The sequence below is a fragment of the Gallinula chloropus genome, assembly GCF_964237585.1.
Source record: "Gallinula chloropus genome assembly, chromosome: 1".
Classification (NCBI taxonomy): Eukaryota; Metazoa; Chordata; class Aves; order Gruiformes; family Rallidae; genus Gallinula; species Gallinula chloropus.
In genome coordinates, this window is record NC_140085.1 from 53,610,116 (window position 1) to 53,628,251 (window position 18,136).

At 39.2% G+C, this 18,136-nt stretch overlaps 1 protein-coding gene across 2 annotated transcripts in view; it reads right to left on the bottom strand.

Annotated features, from left to right (window-relative positions):
* LOC311205104 (uncharacterized protein) overlaps nucleotides 1-18,136 on the bottom strand; it is an 88,573-nt gene that overhangs the window by 69,954 nt on the left and 483 nt on the right. The window contains exons 1-4 of one of the 2 annotated variants that reach the window (XM_084279397.1): nucleotides 16,248-16,258; nucleotides 15,860-16,006; nucleotides 2,336-2,880; nucleotides 1,302-1,430 (exon numbers count right to left, since the gene is read on the bottom strand). The gene's annotated coding sequence lies outside the window, so the exon portion shown is untranslated. Of the gene's footprint in view, nucleotides 1-1,301; nucleotides 1,431-2,335; nucleotides 2,881-15,859; nucleotides 16,007-16,247; nucleotides 16,259-18,136 lie in introns of those variants that run through there. The other variant, XM_084279396.1, reaches the window with a different exon arrangement.

The window sequence follows — 18,136 nt, forward strand, 5'->3', positions numbered from 1 at the left end:
AGTGAGCTCTCCCCACGATCAAAAATCAGTTTTACAACTTCACGCTGTTTGTGGTTAGCTCCCTATATAAAGGAACATAACATGAGGGGATCTTTGTGAGCTGGAATCCAAATTAAACTCACTATTATTCTTGATCTTCACTTCCTTAATATAAAAGTTATTGTAAAACATCATATGAGAAAGCACAGATTTTATTTTTAAACAAAATAAGTTTATTAAAAATGTGGTAACTAAACTTCATTGCAGAAAATACTTTAAAGAAACATAAGATAGCAAACAAAGATATAACAATATTTAGACTGGAGCCAGTGCCTGTTTTGCTTAGGATACAGTCAAGTAAAGCCTCTAGTTTAGAAAAGAACTTAAAATTAACATATGCTTAACTGTGTTTGTACAGTGTGATATAAACCAAACAGGAATTGCAGTCTATAAGGTACCCTTACCCTTCCCAAAATTTGATAGGTATATATATATTATTAACGAAATAGCTTTTCTTTAAAATGCTGTGCTAAAGAGCACAACTTTTTTTCCCCCTCAACTCTTTCACAGAAACATAATTAGGGTATTGCATTCTCCTCTAGATGCTTTGTGAAAGCAAATGTCAGGGATTACGACTCAGCAAGATAATTACAAACATTCTACATAATAACATAGGAAACCAACATCAGAGGTATATTTCACCAGTTCATGTTCCTCTTACAGATTACACTTTTGATACGTGATCTGTTGGGAAAAATGAGTAGAAGTTGACAGTATCTTTTTTGTTTTCCCCTCCTTCAGTTACTTTAGAGCTAACATCAGCAGACCAAACCACTGTTCAAATAAATGCTTTTCTTTTTTGCAAGGATTTGGACTCTGAATCCCAGATACATACTTCACAGAACCTCCCTCCGTTCAACACTGAGCCCAAACACTTATCCAGCTAACTGGTAGCACATGAATTCATCAATAGGGCACATTCACATACTGTTGAGTAAATTAAACCATCTCTTTTCAAAAAGTTTACTTTTTAAATCAGTCCTGTACCCAGTTCCATATCAAGACAAGACATAAATAGAATAAACAGAACAAGATGTTTCCTTATAGAAAAAATAAACCAACAAAATCCCACTAAAAACTCCCCAAGCCCCCAAAATACACACCCCTCCCAAATGTGATGAGCATGAATAGAATTTTTCACTGGGGTCCCTAAATAGCAGAGGTTTAAATAACCAGACTAGCCTACAGCTTGACAATTTACTTGTTAGCAGGAATTTGTATCTATCAATTGTTTTCATCAGCTTAGATGGATTTGGACCTACCACATTAAGCGCTGATCCACGGGAACTCCTGGTTTTGAAGGGCCATAAGAAAAGTAGCTGGATGGAGACAACCAGTCAGGACTGCCCCTACAGCTTCAACCTGCCGTGCATAGTTTTCTTCTTTGGGATCTTTTGATAAAAGTCAGAATACAACGTGATTTATTAATGTAGCAAAGTCATTACAATTCAGAGCTAAAAATGTTATTGGACTTCCCTCCAGCCAGTGCTGTTTAAGGAAGCCTTTAAAAAGCAATTTAATTCCATTCCACAAAGTCAAATTTTCTCCACAGATAATTGGTTTTCATTATACATATAAAAAGCTGCAATGAAGCCAATATGTCAAACTATATCTTTTTCAGGATTTATATTTATAACTGAAAGACTGACCTGCTTTTGCAAGAATTGTGTTTTCTTTGTTTTGCTACTGAAATCTCTAGTGTTAATAACATAAGCACACACACCATAGTAGCATTCACCAATGTATCATGAAACCTAAGTATAATCAGGAATTCTTCTGGCATCTCACATTTATGGCCAAATAATTTCATGCTGTCATCTATCATAGATTAAATCTCCGTACATAAACTTGTTCAGTAAGAGTTAAAACATTCACACTGTTTTGAGAGCTTGAAACACTTAGTTGGGAAGTACTTGCCTGGCTTGGGTCATTATCAGTATATTTTAAAACTGCCACACGAAACCGAGTAGTAGAGCTTGTTATTGTGTGTGTATATATATAATATACAATAGTATGTATTACCACTGGGCATGTTTATATTCAAAGAACCTAGGAATAATAATGCTCTTTCCAGCGTCTTGAAACATCAAACTTGCAAAAGCTTACAGCAGAGCAACAAAACAAAGAAATCCAAAAGCTATCAAAGTCGGAAATGCAAAAACAGGCATTAAATTTTTCCATAATTACTTAACAAAAAGCCCCACACTCACGCAAGCCCAAATCCTGTTTATAACAGATATATATGACTAAAAATAATCTTTAAGCTAAAGCACCAAAATGCAATAAAAATACTTACCAGATACCTCCTCTTGCTTAGAATTCATGTCTTTTTCTTTTTTCTTTTTCCTTTTTTTTCCTTTTTTTTTCTTTTTTTTTTTAGTAAGACAAGGAGATTCAAATTTAAAGAGCTGTGTTAGTAGTTACTGTCCTCCTGTTCCTGCAGCTCTTCAGTTGTAGGTACGGAGGAGCTTGGCTGGTATTGTTTTGAGATAAAGAGAGTGGCCTGTGTGAGCCAAGATATTCTGTACTGCCTGAGGATCTCTGCGGTGCTCTTAAACTCCTCCACCGAGACAGGTATTTGTTGCTGTCTGTTGTCCAAACAGGTTCATCAGAGCTCTTACAGCCACCTTCATTTTTCAGTCGAGGAGGCCCTACGTGCTGAGAGGAGAGACTTTTCTTCCTCTCGGTATTTATTTGCTTTTGGATTGGAGGAAGAGGCTCAGAGATTTTCAATTTGAGATCAAAGACAGGCGCATGCAATGGGACGAAACATAGTTTTCTCAATTGTGCTCAGAATAGTAGTCCCCGAGTTCCCACATACAGCGTTCCCAACTCCATGAGCTTCACGGGGGAAAAAAAAGATGGATAGTTATATATACAGAGGCACACAGGCGCACACAAACACGCACACACATTTTAAACATATTAGTTTTCCCCCTCGCAGCACTGCAGTCTCTCTATTGTCAAATAATAACTGTATCTGAAAAGAAAGCACTTAATAAGGCTAAGGTCAGACTGCTTAGACTTGGCATTTGCTGCGATAACAAATCAGAAATGATAGCATCGTACAGATTTATGAATTTTTTGCCCCCGCAGTCACAAACATCAGACGTTTACTTTATAAAGAAAGCTTTTAGATTCTTCCTGCAGTTTCCATAGTGATTTCATTTTTTCTCTTTTATCACAGATTGGCTGAAGTACTGCTACCCTTTGTGCTTTAAAAGGCTTGTGCTACCAACTGTCGATATAAAGGCACTGGAGCTAAAGCACACATGCAACACACACTGTCAAAAATAATTGAAATAGATAAATGCCAGCTAAAAAAGGTTTTGGTATTTTCTCTGCTTGTCCTGAAGAGTACAGTAGAATAGTATTTCATCTGAATAAATGTAATTAACTTAGGCCAACAGTACTACTGTTCCGTTTCCCATAACCTGTGATACTTCTATTAGAGCACTTGTCGTACAAAAAAATAATCTCTTCACAAAAAGCTTTAATGCAGCTTACATCATGCAAAATGCCCGTGCTCGTTACACATAAATGAAAGCACTTTCATTAATTTTTTGACTCTTTTAAAGACAATGCTTATGCCAATGAAATTCCTCCTCTAAGAAGTTGATTCTTTTAGAGAGCATAATGGTTTAAGGAACAATTACACTGTTTCTGGCAAAGCAAACAATGCTCCCTCTTGCTGGAAAGATAACCACCTTTCAAAGTAAGCCTAAAGGATTAGTTTCTGTTTCACCCCTTGCTAAACAAATGAGCCCCGTTGTCTCCTCAATAAAACAGAACTCAGCTAAGTAAACACTTTTTTTCTATTCAGTTATCATGCCTTTAAAGATGTAGCCTTTAGATTGCAGGATGCAAGCACAGTATTTCACTACCCTGCTTTCAACCAAGCTTAATAGAAAGAGGGTGCATGGTTAACCCGGGCCAGTTACTCCAGTCTCATCACAGTTTCCACTCTGTTAAGTCAGAGGTGCTCCAACTTACTAAAAATCCTGAATTCATGTCATATAGTGATAAATATATTACAAAAACTCCTACAGCTGGAAATTTTCCAGGTGAATATAAAAATAATTAGATTCCTTATTTACATATAAAATTGGCAACGTTAATGCAAAATTCACAGGGACAAATATTTTTACAAGCTACAGAAGAAAGTACAGTCAAACATTTTAATTTAGGGAAAAAATAATCAGGCAACTTTCTTTTGGATATATTTATGAAAATGAATTATTTATTTCCATGCTGGTTATCTATGGAACACTATCAAACTCCCTATTTTGCTGTCATCTAGTTATGAGGGGTATTATACAACTGTCTTTTGCTGTTGGGATATTAAAAATCATCTATTAGGCATTCACATCCACTAAACAGGCAGTAACTGCGAGCATAAAGTATGCCAATAACTTACTGTCAATAAACTTTATTGGAAGAAAGAGTTTGCAGCATGGTGTAAGTGAAGGACTAAAAGTAAATTGATTACCAATAGAGATTTAGAATCAAAAGCGGACGGTTATTAAGATTACGTTGATTACTGACATACTTCTCAAGTGGTCCTGGCCAAAATCAATACAGACAAATGTGGCATTTTTGGGAAAGATGTGGGCACAGCTGATGCTACCGTGGGACAAGAGGGTGGGCTAGCTGAGCTCCCGAAGGTCCCGTTACCCCTCTCAGTAAGTAGTCGCCAAACTGTCACTCGTAGCACACACAACAGAATCCAGACCTACTCTTCATACCTATTTTTCCACTGTAACCATCTCAAGGGTCATTTAATGAGCCAATTAAGCACTGTATTTGAGTAATCAATGTCATCTGACTTATGATGATAAATATTGTCTTTGCCCAGATTTTTCATGCACTCATAAGAAAAATCAAAACAACAACAAAGCACGGTAAACATTAGTTTAAAACATTAAACTCTGACTTTCCAGGAGGATTACAACTTCTCACACTCCCTTTCTCAAATGTTAGAGCTATTTTAAAAACCTGCATGCAAACAAACCTCGACACAAACATGAATCACTCCAGGAGAATTTCAATGCAACAAGGGGAAAACTCTGTTGTTTAAAAATAACTCATCGATAGAAAAATATGAAAAGGTTTTGTCCTAGAAGAGTAAGGATGAGAAATCTGTCTTTAACAATACAAAAATCATTGAAGCCAGTTTCATCCTACCTAGAAACACTAAATCACGTTCTCACAGGACTTTCTTTCCAAACTTTACATATATAAGACGTTCAAACAGTTCCTGCAAATTCACAAGGCAATTGATTTTTCTGGGGATTGTATAAAACTGCTGAATTTATCCACCGTCTTTCTCTAAACCAGCGAACCCTCAGGAAATTATCTTTATAAGAGGAAAACACAAACTAACTATTTTTATTTTTAACCATTAGGGACTAAACAGGGCATTCGAAATGAAGAGTTGACTAACAGTCTAAGTTAAAACAGAATTTCATGCTCCTTTACACACAGCTCTGCATATTCTCCTTGGAGAAAACTCTTAAATACAGCAGGAATGTGCTAACTAAAGGAAGTAAATATTTGTGGCTATAAGCTTTTAGTTAAATCTCTTTTAGCATAAATGATTCTTCAGTAATGCAGCTGACAAGCGTTCAGGATATTCAACTCATTCTCTTCATCAAATAAGAAAAATAGGTCAAGCTCAGAGTGTGACAGTCCTTCCCCCTCATGCTCCACAGGTAGACCTCACGCAGACACTGTTTGTCTTTTGGCTTAGACAGTAGAGGCTTATGCTTTTAGATCTCACAGACATTCAGTAAAATACATTATAAAATAATACATATAATCTAAAGAGAATTCTCCTTCCTTGACTGTTCTTCAGCAAGGACACCCTTCTCCTCACCGTCCAGACTACAGGAAAAGGGGTGAAGGGAACAGACTAGGTTGACAAAGAAACAGACCACATCGTTATTTGGTTCCCCAATATCACCCTGCAAACAGCCACATAAAAGAGATGAAAATTACACTTCCAGTGTCATTCCTGGACACATGGTGAGGGACCATATTCTCCTTTAAAAGATTAAAGAATCACCCTTTGTTTCACTCCCGTGGCGTTTCCTTAATTTTTCCTTTTGGAGAAAAAAGAATTGCTGCTGTCTCAGATTTCCCAAGATCCTCCCCTAGACCAAGTGCATTTGTTCAAAGACTGAAAATCTGCAACATACCACAAGGCACGAACTACAAATTGTTTTAAAATTTACAGTCCTAGTTCAATCAGCCAAGAACTCTGCAGTCTTAAATCACAGAATACCTCTAGCTGGAAGGGACCCATAAGGAACATTGAGTCCAACTCCCTGCTCCTCACGGAACTACCTAAAAGTAAACCATATGACTAAGAGCATTGTTCAGATATTCCTTGAACTCTGAGTGGCTTCATGCCGAGACCGCTTCCCTGGGGAGTCAGTTCCAGTCACCAAACACCAGTGAAGAACCTTTTCCTAATGTCCAACCTGAAGTTCCCCTGAGGCATCCTTCATTCAATTTCCTCATGTCCAAAGTGACCTGCTAGCTCTAGAAGTCAGTACTCTTTTTTCTACCAGCCAGCCTTGAAGCCAGTGACTTACATAGCATCAGGAATTCCCTATCTAAGGTATCAGTAATTTCCTGAGACAGAACAACCAAAGCTCATCACCAAGATCTTGAAATATATATCTGGGAGGAAAAAGGCAGTCTTTTTAGACTATCCTTAAGATCACACAGATGTTTTGCTTGTACAGTAAGTGGAATCTAAGAAGCCACTTGCTTTCTAACAGGAAAAGAAATTACCAAAGTACAGGATGCACAGCCTGGAGCATCAGGCTGGTCACAAGGAGCTGGCTGTAAGCTCCTAAAGGATGGTTAAACACTTGGCCCAGTGTTAGAGAATACAGAAGTTCTTCACTGCTTTGTTTTCAGTGACATCTCAAGATTGCTAAAATACGTAGATATAAAACTGTCTGCTGGAAATCTTCCTTAATGAATGAAAGCGTCAGATGCATCTAGAAGAGTGCCAGCTCAGAATCAAGGACATAACTAACTGCCTACGCCAGTTCAGTAGAAAATTTGCACACAGATTTTTCCTTCCAAATAGATGGAGAGACACAACTGTGATACACAGAATATCCTCAAACATATTTTACCCATTCACTGCAAAAAGACTCTTTTCAGAGATTGCAAATTCCATTACTAGAGTATCTAAAAACTGCACAAGGACACAAGGGCGTCTGCTCATTGCTGGAAATCTACAACTAATACCAAGAGATAACCCTTTTAAAGCCATATCTATTTGTACCGTATGCAGGAGTGTGCTTAGGCATTACTACTTCTTTACCTGCATCTTTCACAGCTGTGAATGCAACTCTCTCTAGTTTCTACAATACATGCATTAAAAACAACCACCACTGATTTGGGCACGTCAGCAACAATACACGCATTAAAGCCTTGCTTCAAGAACACTTGAGCATTTTCTAAAAGGGTATCCAGCACTATGATTCATATCTCTCATAGGTTTTTGTTCCTCTGCCCTGTATCATGGCAGAGAAGAACCTTTGAGGGATTAAGATGAAGGGATCTCTTTCTGATGGTTTGTTTGGTTTTTTTTTTTTTTAATTTTATTGTTTTCTACATATTGTTGTGTATTTACACAGGCAAGGTTCAAAATCTTCTTACTGATGGAAGCAGCAATTAAAACAAGATTTATGATGATTCTGAGCTCCTGGGAGAATCCCAGAGTCTTGACATGATCGCCAAGAATCATCTATGTCCTACAGAGATGACTTTTCATGCAACCAAAGCAGCTTAGATTGTAGCAAAAGAATGACACCTTCTACCACAACTTCATCTTGGAGCTTTAAGCAAGACTGGGAGAATCCATGGTAGGAACTTGCTTGGAATCCCCTACTAAAGTACACATACACAGATGGCTAAGTTTACAACAGACAAAGTATTTGTAGTTTTTGGTGTCAAGAAAGCCTCCTCCAGACTCCTCTAACTTTTCAGAACACATATTGTTCGTTGTTTCTATACTACATCTTTTAATCCTGTTGATAGAATTTTCAATCAATGCATCTGTTTGTTGTTTTTTTTTTAATGTGATCTCTTTGCAGTGAGTCTGGAACAAGAAGAGAAAACCAAGAACTGCAATGCACATCTTCCAAGGGAAGCTGACGCAGGGACCTCGCATCCGCAGTCTTTCATGATTGATGCCAATCTGATCAAACAGGATGAGGCACAAAGCCAGGCACCCCAAACCCCCAACATTTTACTCTTTGCATCCCCACACTAGAAGAATGTAATCCATTTTTACTGTATAATTCGTTTTTATTTATGAAATCTTGAAAGAATGGCAAATGAGTATGACTTTAAATGTTCTCCCTTTTTACTGGACCCTGAACAAAATCATGTAAGAAAATATCTGCAGAAAAAAATGTTGCATATCTTAATACAATAACAATTATATATATTCTTCAGAAGGGTAAGACCGGTGCAACATTATCATTTCAAAGCCTATGTCATTCAAGAAAACTATGATTATGTGCAAAGCTCTACTAGTTTTATGAAAGTACAAGTTAGCTTTTTATTAAGATGAATCATAAGTGTTTTCAAGACTTAGTTTGTTAAATCCCTTATTAAATTCAGGACAGGCTTTGTGAAAATCTAAGGTAATCAATACTGAACCTTATCCCATAAAGCTGCAAATTAAGATCCAAACTTGATCATTTTAGAATGCAATAGATCTTTTAAAATAATACTTAGCATTTATTACCTACACTAATTAAGCTTCAACATGCCTGTGAGGAAGGCAAGTAAAACCTCATTTTACAGACAAGAACATTTAGAGTAGACAGAAAGGTTATGTACATTGTCACTGATTAGAAAGAGAAATCTCTGACCCATAGTTGGAATTCTTTGAGCAAATTGTCAGCACACATCCACGCTGTCAAGTTCCTCCTTCAACAACTCATGCAGTTTGCATGAAACATGGAACAAGGAAAAGTTAGACAAATACAAAAATGTGAACACATTCTCAAGCCAAAATACACTCCCGACAAACAATATTAGGGGAAGTGGCTTACTTCCACTTCCTCGGAGTTCAAGGAAATACAAAGGTGGAAGGGAAATGGGGAGATATAAAAAAGTATTGATAATTATTAAAAAGCTGATTCTCATCTAGATCTATCCAAGGACTTGATGGCAATTTTCTTATTAGAGTTCCGTGATTACCTGTGGCTCAGGCACGGTGGAGAAGTACCCACAGAGGCGATGCTGGATTCTACTGAGTAGAAAAACATCTCTCAGGGAACTAGTTTGCTCTTTTCTGAAGCAAAGCGGAAAGCACTTGGTGTTCTCTTGGATAGAAAGAGCGATCTATTTGTGGTGTTTGCTCACATCTGAAAGAGTGACTTGGTTACTAAGTCTTTCCAAACTCAGCTGTATGAAGAGCTGCTCCTGTTGTTAACTTCATCCGGATGTACCCTGTCTAGCGCACACACTGCTGCAGAAGTGATGAGCAGGTGAACGTGCTACTTTGAATGACAGATGGCCTCTGAGCTGAAGGATCTGAAATACACTCCATTGTGGCAATTTATGTAACACACCCACAGTGGTGCTGTGCTGGAAAGAGAAGATTTAAATGCTAGCATGACAACTCTGTTTAAGCTCTTTTACACATAACCAGATCTCCACTTGCATGCAAAGCTAAACATAGTAAGATTAGCTAAATTCTCCAATGTGTTTTGAAGGCATCATTAGGTATAAGAATTGAAAGAATCGGTGCTTAAGGAAAGAAGAACAATCACCTCTAACTTGGCCTTCAGCCACTCTCATTCTCCCACCGCCGAAAGCAGTGATATACATACTGAACCTGGCAAAACAGGACCACAAGAATGGGAAACAAACAAAAGAACCCCCCCACAAGCTATCTCAAGTTTTACACATCCAGGTTACACAGTGCGTATCCAAATATCTCAAAACAATCCCTTGGCAGTTGACATTGCATTATCTGAGAAGTGCAGAGTAAGTCTTAGAGTCTTCTTAAAAATGAGAGACTTAACCTGCAAAGAATCTATAGACATTCTGTTGGTCTTCTCAGCTAAAGTGGTATTTCTTTACTTTTATTCACACATACTTAGGATTTAGAATCAAGAAGGTATAGTCTGTGGGTTTTTTTCTAAAAAGAAATGGGTCTTTTAATAATCTACACTTTCCTCTGCTAAAGATATGGAAGGACTCATTTATTATGCCTTCTTCATTGAGTTGCTGTCACATTTATTAAATATGTCAGGCGAAGTAAAGAGATGAAATGGCAAAGTTTTGCATGGGCTAATAAAGCTCAAAGTGGAAACATAGGTATTTCCATACTGGTTTTGATTAAACCAAATCATAGAAAGGAAGCATCATGCTAAAATCTACTTGCTATTTCCTGAGGGCTGCTGTCACTGTCTCTCTTGCCTCCCCCTCTTACATTTGTCAGGGGAGCAGAATAACCACAGATGATCTTGTGTAAAGGCCATATTGAACCAAGAGAACTTGAAAGTTCACAATTCTAGCATGCTAAAAGGCAAATTAACATAATTTAAGACCAAGATAGTTTTACTTTTCTCATATACCTTTTTTTTTTAAAAAAAATTTAAATGATACCTGTTTTGCTCCCTCATTTGCAGCAGGGTACTGAAAGCATAATCAAAGCCTTGAGGGTATTTGAAATAACTGGCCTGCCTAGGCAACATTCATAGAGTGTGCAAAATAAACACCACGTAGTGTGTTGATATCAGGAGGCACAGGGTTCTTCCATAGCTCCACAGAGGATGTCCCCTTATTTTGGTCAGAGTTAACACAGAATAACAGGGAACAACAATGACCACTGGCAGAAGTGAGGGAATATTATGACACAGAACCCAGTCCCTGTCTGGGTCATGCCGGGACAGTATTTCCTTGATAAAAGGAGGATTTCTTTTGGCCCAGACTTTGTGATATTGCAAGACTGGGAGTTGAAATTTGGTTCAAGGGTAGTCTGAATCTGATAGAACCTGCCTCTCAAACTGTTGCTCACTCCTCTAAACCAGTAATGACTCAAAATCTTCTCTCAGCATTATACAAAGATATAATGAGATTACTGCATTTCTACGCTGATACTTGTATATTGTGAAGAAGATTAATGCCTCAGCTTTATATTACATTTGCATTCTATGTACTCATTCCATGGAAATAATGCATTAAATAGTTAGCATATAATTTGGGTGCCTATCAGCAAAGCGTGCATCCTACTCTCAACATTGGCTTCTCACATTAACATTGTTGCTAGACACTGAAAAGATTAACTACGTAAGTGAAATATACTCATTAGCCTTAAAATGATTATAACAGATCTACACCGTATCTTCAAATTGCTTTTCAAAGCGTGGTTTCTATTTTTATAATCAATTTCCTAACTAAACTACATTCATCATTATGAAAACAAATCATGTAAGTCGTACACACATTTTTGTCTCCCTGTGACAGACATTGATTGAGAAAGGAACAACTAGTTTCAACCTCCAGTAAACAGCTGGTATCCTTAGATAAGAAAATCTCTGCACACGGCCAAGCTTCCAATATTGTGGAAAAATGATGCAGCAGAAAGAAAAAGACAACAGAAGCCCAAGTGCTTACATGAGACAACATAATTTATAACCAATATTCATAACATAACTTAATTATCACATTCGGTTTTGTATCGTGCCACTACAGTGCAACTACAGCTTCTTTGGCATCCTTGGATTTGTTCCTGGGAAAATAAAATACATCACAACAGGAAATATCTGGCTTTTGGTATGAGGAGACCAGAGGAGAACAGCTGAAGGATAAACTTATGCAATAATTAAGTTTGATATACGACAGTTTGCCCTTCATGACTCATTCATAAGATCTTCATATTCTGAAAAGTCAGAGCCAAGCTCAATCCCACTACCATTTTAGCAAGTATCTCAGGGTAGAACTGGGGTGTCTGATTGACATTTTAGCATAAATAGTACAGGAGCAATTCAAACATGTTTCGCTGCTTAGAAATCTTATCACTGTATTTAATGTTTTTATTTAAAGACATACCGTTTATAAAACAGTGATTCAGATATCAAATAAGGCAAATACATTAAACAAGGACAAATAAAAACTGGAAACTTGAGTAGAGATAATTGTCGTTCAAAGTCACACTCTGGTTGGTTCATAGAGATGGCATGTAAGAGGTCAAGCAACCAGCTTGCAGTGACCATACATACATTTATTTTTAAATAAATTTATGAGAAAAATATTACTTAGTGATGAAAGGGCAAAAAGTGAAGGAATTCTTTGTGAATAAAACCCTTTTCCCCTTTTGGTAAGGAAAAGAAAGAGAGATGCAGATGTTAAATGCCCTTCTTTAAAAAACAAAAGTCAAAAGAACTTTGCATATGTTTTGCGAGCGTAAAAGAAAAACTGAAGACCATTCCACATATACTTAATCTAGACTAGGTCTTCCTAGACAATCCATCCTAAATAAGGGAATGAGTACTATAATCTCCTTATTGGCTGCCCCCTTGCTCCAGGATGCCAGTTAAAAAGAAATCACCAAAGAAGCTGTTGTCCCTTCTGTGCAGTGCACCATACTCTTGGCAAGCTAGGCAGGAACAAAAAAGCATGCATGGTCCTCCTTCAATTAAGCACTCAGGGCAGACAAAGTGGCCTTCAGCTTCCATAATTAAAGAAGAAAAAGGCAATTGGCTTTCAGGCCATAAACTCTTGCTGAAAGAGCAGCTAAGATCTGAAAGAAGCAGGAAGAACTAAAGATCCAGATAACAAAGCTGCTAAGGGAAAAAAAAAAAAAGAAAAAAGAACAAAAAAGAAGAACAAAGAAAAATCACGCATATAGCTAACTATCAAGAAGGACATTTTTTAACTGTTCTTTTCTTTTTTTCTTTAACTCCTTGCTCCTTTCCATCAAATGCAATTTATTTTCATTTTTAAGCAAGCATAGTCACTTCTCAGAGAGTGTAGATTATTTTCTGTTTAAAAGCAAAAATTTAAGCTATCGAGCTATACACATCAACAATGATAAATCGCACCTCCAATATTTTCAGTCAACGACACTCAGCCATAATTCCAAACATGCTTTGCTTTATACTGTAACTTCTGCCATTCTGGAGGCGTTTGTTTATCGGTATATATTATAGTAAGATAAATGCTGGTTCATAACGGCTGAGTGCAAGCTATGCTTTCCATACTCTTCAGAAAAAGATCATGAGAGTCAGGGCCTGCTTGTGGGACAGGAATAGGGATCTGGGACTTTATGAGTTTGATCACTGATTAACATCTTATCACTACAATGGTTCAGGAACACCCATACACGTAGTGAAGCAGGAGGGAAAAGTAGGTTACTACTGCTGCTATTGCCGAAGGGAAAAGGAAAGAAAAATGGGAAGGGGAGAGGGGAAAGGGGAAGGGGAAAGGGGAAAGGAAAAAGGGAAAAAAGGGAATGTCACAATCTCCTTTCCTTTGGGTAAGTTATGAAATAAGGTGCTGACTTCACATACCATAAATCCAAAAAAGATCAGGTGCTTTACAGACTGGCTGAAAAAATGACAAGAATTCTCTAAATATTTTTAAAGGGACCACAAGGAGATGGGAATAAGGAGAAAGAGATTCAGGACACATGGAGTCATAGTTCTTCTTTATCTATGCAGTAAGCAGAGATCTTTAAACAGAAGTTGCCTTTACAGTCTTTCTACTATGACACACCAGTAGACTCATTTGGTCAAACACTTCATGTGGAAAAACTCCTACAGCTCGCTGCTGCTATTGTCCTGCCCAGAGATTCAAAGGATGATACTAGACCGAAAAGCCACCACAAAGAAACTTATCCTTCATCTCCTATGCCTGATCCAACCATAAGCATCTGCTCACACTGTCTGCCAGTCTGTTCTGCAGACTTAGTAAAAATGTACAGCTGAAGAGACAGACTTAATTTCAAATGCATTAAATCATAGCCAGACTGCTATTTGGCATAATGAGAAAGAGCTTGCCCACTCCTTTTCTGTTTACATATAAAAATGCATTTGTATTGCCTGTCTTCATTTGGACTGACTGACCTTGAGGGTTTGCATTTTTTGTTTTGTTTCTGTTCCTTTTTAATGCACATGTTGGATTTAAAAAAAAAATCTGCACACTGTGACGCAGGGGAAGACTTGGGTAGGGTGAGTTCTCTGGTTTGTTAAAATATGGTATCATGTTTATGTTGTCCATGATGGGCTGAATTGCCAGCTTACCCTGCTCCTTTACAGCACACGTAAAAAGAACTGATTCATTGCTTTCAGTAAGTGACATTTATATGTCATTCCCATAAGCATTTTAACACAAGCTTCACACAGGAGTCCAGTCCTTAGAAGTATTGTGTGGCTGCTCTGGCACTGCAGCTGGAAGGCTGAGCAAAGCTTCTTCCAGAACAATAGCTTTCTGAGGAACAGGAGAACATCACTTGTGAAAGTTACCTTCTGTCTGATATCCGACACCAGCCAACGAACGCAACGTCTGCACAACACTGTTGAAAAAATGACTATAAATGCATATGAGGACATTGGCCTCTGCATTCCTTAATGTTTAATGTTTTTTATAAGCATCCATGGTTCCAGAAACCTCTTGTGTGGGAGAAAAGTTGCACCTTATGAATTTAAGAAGGCCCCCACAGAGAAGACCATGTGTTCATGTGTGTGCACACACATGTGCAGGTCAAACAGGACTTTATACATACATCTGTATCACACAGAGCTATACACACACATACACCCCACGTGTCACAGCTCCTCAGAGTATTCGCAGCCAACAAAATACTCAAGTGGCATCAGTTTGGGATGAGTTGTCTATGTTTTCATTGACATATCCTCTTCTCAAAAGGAAAGAATTCTGAACCACACCAGCCAAAGCAAAAGAAGGAAAGGTGTAGTTAAAGCATTTACCATGAAACCAAGACAGTTATAAGTAACTCAAAGTACAACAAAGATGGAAACAAGACCCAGCTGCCAAAGACATGCAAGCTGATGTAGGGTGTAAAAGAAGGATTAATGCAAAGGAATCTCAACACAAGGAGCTGTAACTTTCTGTCTATGGTACCAGGGGTTTTTTCTTTCCCATTTCTCATCACGTATGAGGTAGGAGATTGGGCAAGGCTGACTCTGAAAGGCATTTCTAAATTATATTGTATTACCTGCAGAATCTGTTGGGTAGAAAGTAGTCTGATTTGAGTTTATAATCCCTCGAGACATGCATTTAAATTCAAGTCAAAGGTTATTCCCTTGACTATAAAGATTTCCATTTCTACATCTGAAAGGAGAAAGTTTTGACAACTGAAATTTAGATCTTCGAGAAAAGAATAAAGAGACAGTGAATAAATGTCTCTGAATATAACACCGCAGGGGTCCTTCTCACAGACTGAAAGCCAAATAACAGTTCTAGACCTGTCTTTCTCTAATATTTTGTCTGTTTTCTTCTTAAAAAAAGGTATCCTCTTTAAAGAGAGAAATTCACCATCTTTAACTCAGTTTTAGGAAATAAAATGAACTACCTTAATAATATTGAAAAGACCAAAAGTAACCATCCTGCCTGATGAACTTGAGGGACAAAAAAAGTCTCACGGGCACATTTCTGACTGCCTGACATTCAATTAGCCAATCGACTTTGATCCTCTGGAATTACTTTATTGAAATACATCTTCTTCCATGAGCAGTATTAAAAATGTTACATCACCGTCTATTTGCTAGTCTCTTTCCAATGGAAACAAAGGTGAAAAATATTTCTCTCTTACCTTGCTTGCCCTTCTTAACAAAAATCATCAAATGCAGATCTCCTCCTCATCGATTTGCTACTGTTGGCTTTCACAGCCATGACGGAAGGCTGAAGGGTGTCTCAATTATACACTCTTCATCTGTTAAACAACACAGCTTCCCAAATCCTACAGAAAAAAAGTGACAAAAGAAAGGTGAAACATTTATTCTGTTTATGGCAGTTTGTGAAGCTTAAGACAAGAAGACAAAATTTACTATTTCAGGGAGCAGCAAAACTGTCAAATATTGGATGGGAGGTTTCCTTCTGAAATTCAAACAGAAGCTTGAGAGTTATGATAAGTCTATTACAATACTTGAGAATTTTATGGCATTCTCAGAAGTTGACTTTTCTCCAGATCAGTCTTTTACCTCTAGTTTCCAGTATTCCACATAAGACACCAGGTCATCTCTCTCCCTTGACAGCATTAGTAACCAAGATTGGAAGTGTCATCACATCTGCAATCCTCAGATCCACAGTGGCTCTGCTGATGATAAGAAGTCTCACTGTATGGATTTCAAAGGTGGCCAGTAAAGTCAAATGCTCTTTGGAAGAATTTCCCACTTGTGCCAATTCCACATGTCATGGTCCTGTTCTCACACCGTTTATCAACAGGGAGGGTAGAGACAGCCATTGAACTTTGTTTACATAGATACACTCTCTCCATAGACATAGGTTGTTTCAGAGCCCCTAGTGAGGTACAGAGGCAACCCACAGCCTCTTCTCCCCATCCCCTGGGCTTTAGCTGCCTGTGCTCAAGGCCAGCTCTAATAATATCGGTGCTGCTGGATAACCTTGCATCAGCAGCTGGGAAAAGAATCACAGAATCACTAGCTTGGAAAAGACCTTTGAGATCATCAAGCTCAACTGCACCTTTCCTCCGCTTAACCGTATCCCTAAGTACCTCATCCATCTTTCAGATACATCCAGGGTCAGTGACTCAACCACGTCCCTGGGCAGCCTGTTCCAATGTCCGACAACCCTTTCGGTGAAGAACTTTTTCCTAATGTCTAATCTGAACCTGTCCCGGCACAACTTGAGGCCATTCCCCCTCATCCAATCTCCTGTTGCTTGGGTAAGATCAGCACTACAACCTCCTTTCAGGTAGGCAGGCGCTGATAAGGTCTCCCCTCAGCCTCCTCTTCTCAAGACTAAACATCTCCAGCTCCCTCAGCCACTCCTCATAAGGTTTCCTCTCTGGCCCCTTCACCAGCCTGGCTGCCCTTCTCCGGACACACTCCAGGTCCTCAATGTAGTGAGGGGCCCAAAGCTGAACACAGCACTCGAGGTGTGGCCTCACCAGTGCTCAGCAGAGGGGCACAGTCACTTCCCTGGACCTGCTGGCCACACTGTTTCTGATGCAAGCCAGGATGCCATTAGTCTTCTTGGCCACCTGGGCACACTGCTGGCTCATAGCCAGCGGTCGACCAACACCCCCAGGTCCTTCCCTGCCAGGCAGCTGTCCAGCCACTCTTCTCCAAGCCCGCAGCGCTGCACGGGGTTGTTACGTCCCAAGTGCAGGACGCTGCAGGTACCTGCGCCTCGCTGGCCCTCACCCGCCAGTCCTGGCTTGACCTCACCTGCCCCAGCCCCAGCCCGGCAGTGAGGTTCCTGGCCTGGGTGAGGGATGCTGCCCGTGAGCGGAGGCTGCAAGGAGACGCAGCAGCAGAGGGCAGCACACTCAATGCTGAGGACACCTCTTCGGGCCTGGAAAGTGCAGAAAAATCCCGAGAGGCGCTTTACAGAACCCCTGCTCCGTGATCCCGCTCTCCGGCCGCGCTGCCCCGCGCAGCTCCGGAGCGGGAAGCACGCAGAGTGTAGCTGAGCCAGCCGGCAGGTTTAATGCGTAAACTTCAGCTCTGTAATTTCTACTAAGTGCGTTGGAGAATCCTCCTCGCGGAAGAGAAAAAGGCTGTTGCACAGGGTGGCAAAGAGAGGTGAGCTGCGTGTGATGGAAGGGAGGAGGGCAAGGCTGAGCTGCAGACCCGGGCCAAGCACAGGGTATCGAATGACTTCGCTGCTCCTTTCCTTGCTTTTCTGTTTCGCGTTGGAGGGATACACAGTTTATCTAGCACATTTCACTCATGCTTGATGACATTTTTTGGATGTGCTGGTTTATATTTACATTTCAAAACGTATACACAGTTAAAATTAAGGCTACGTCGATATCATCGACAATCAAGACTCAGGAAATGAAAACCTACTTCTACTAATTGAGCTCAGCCAGGCTGTACATCCTGCCCTTTAATCATTGCAATTA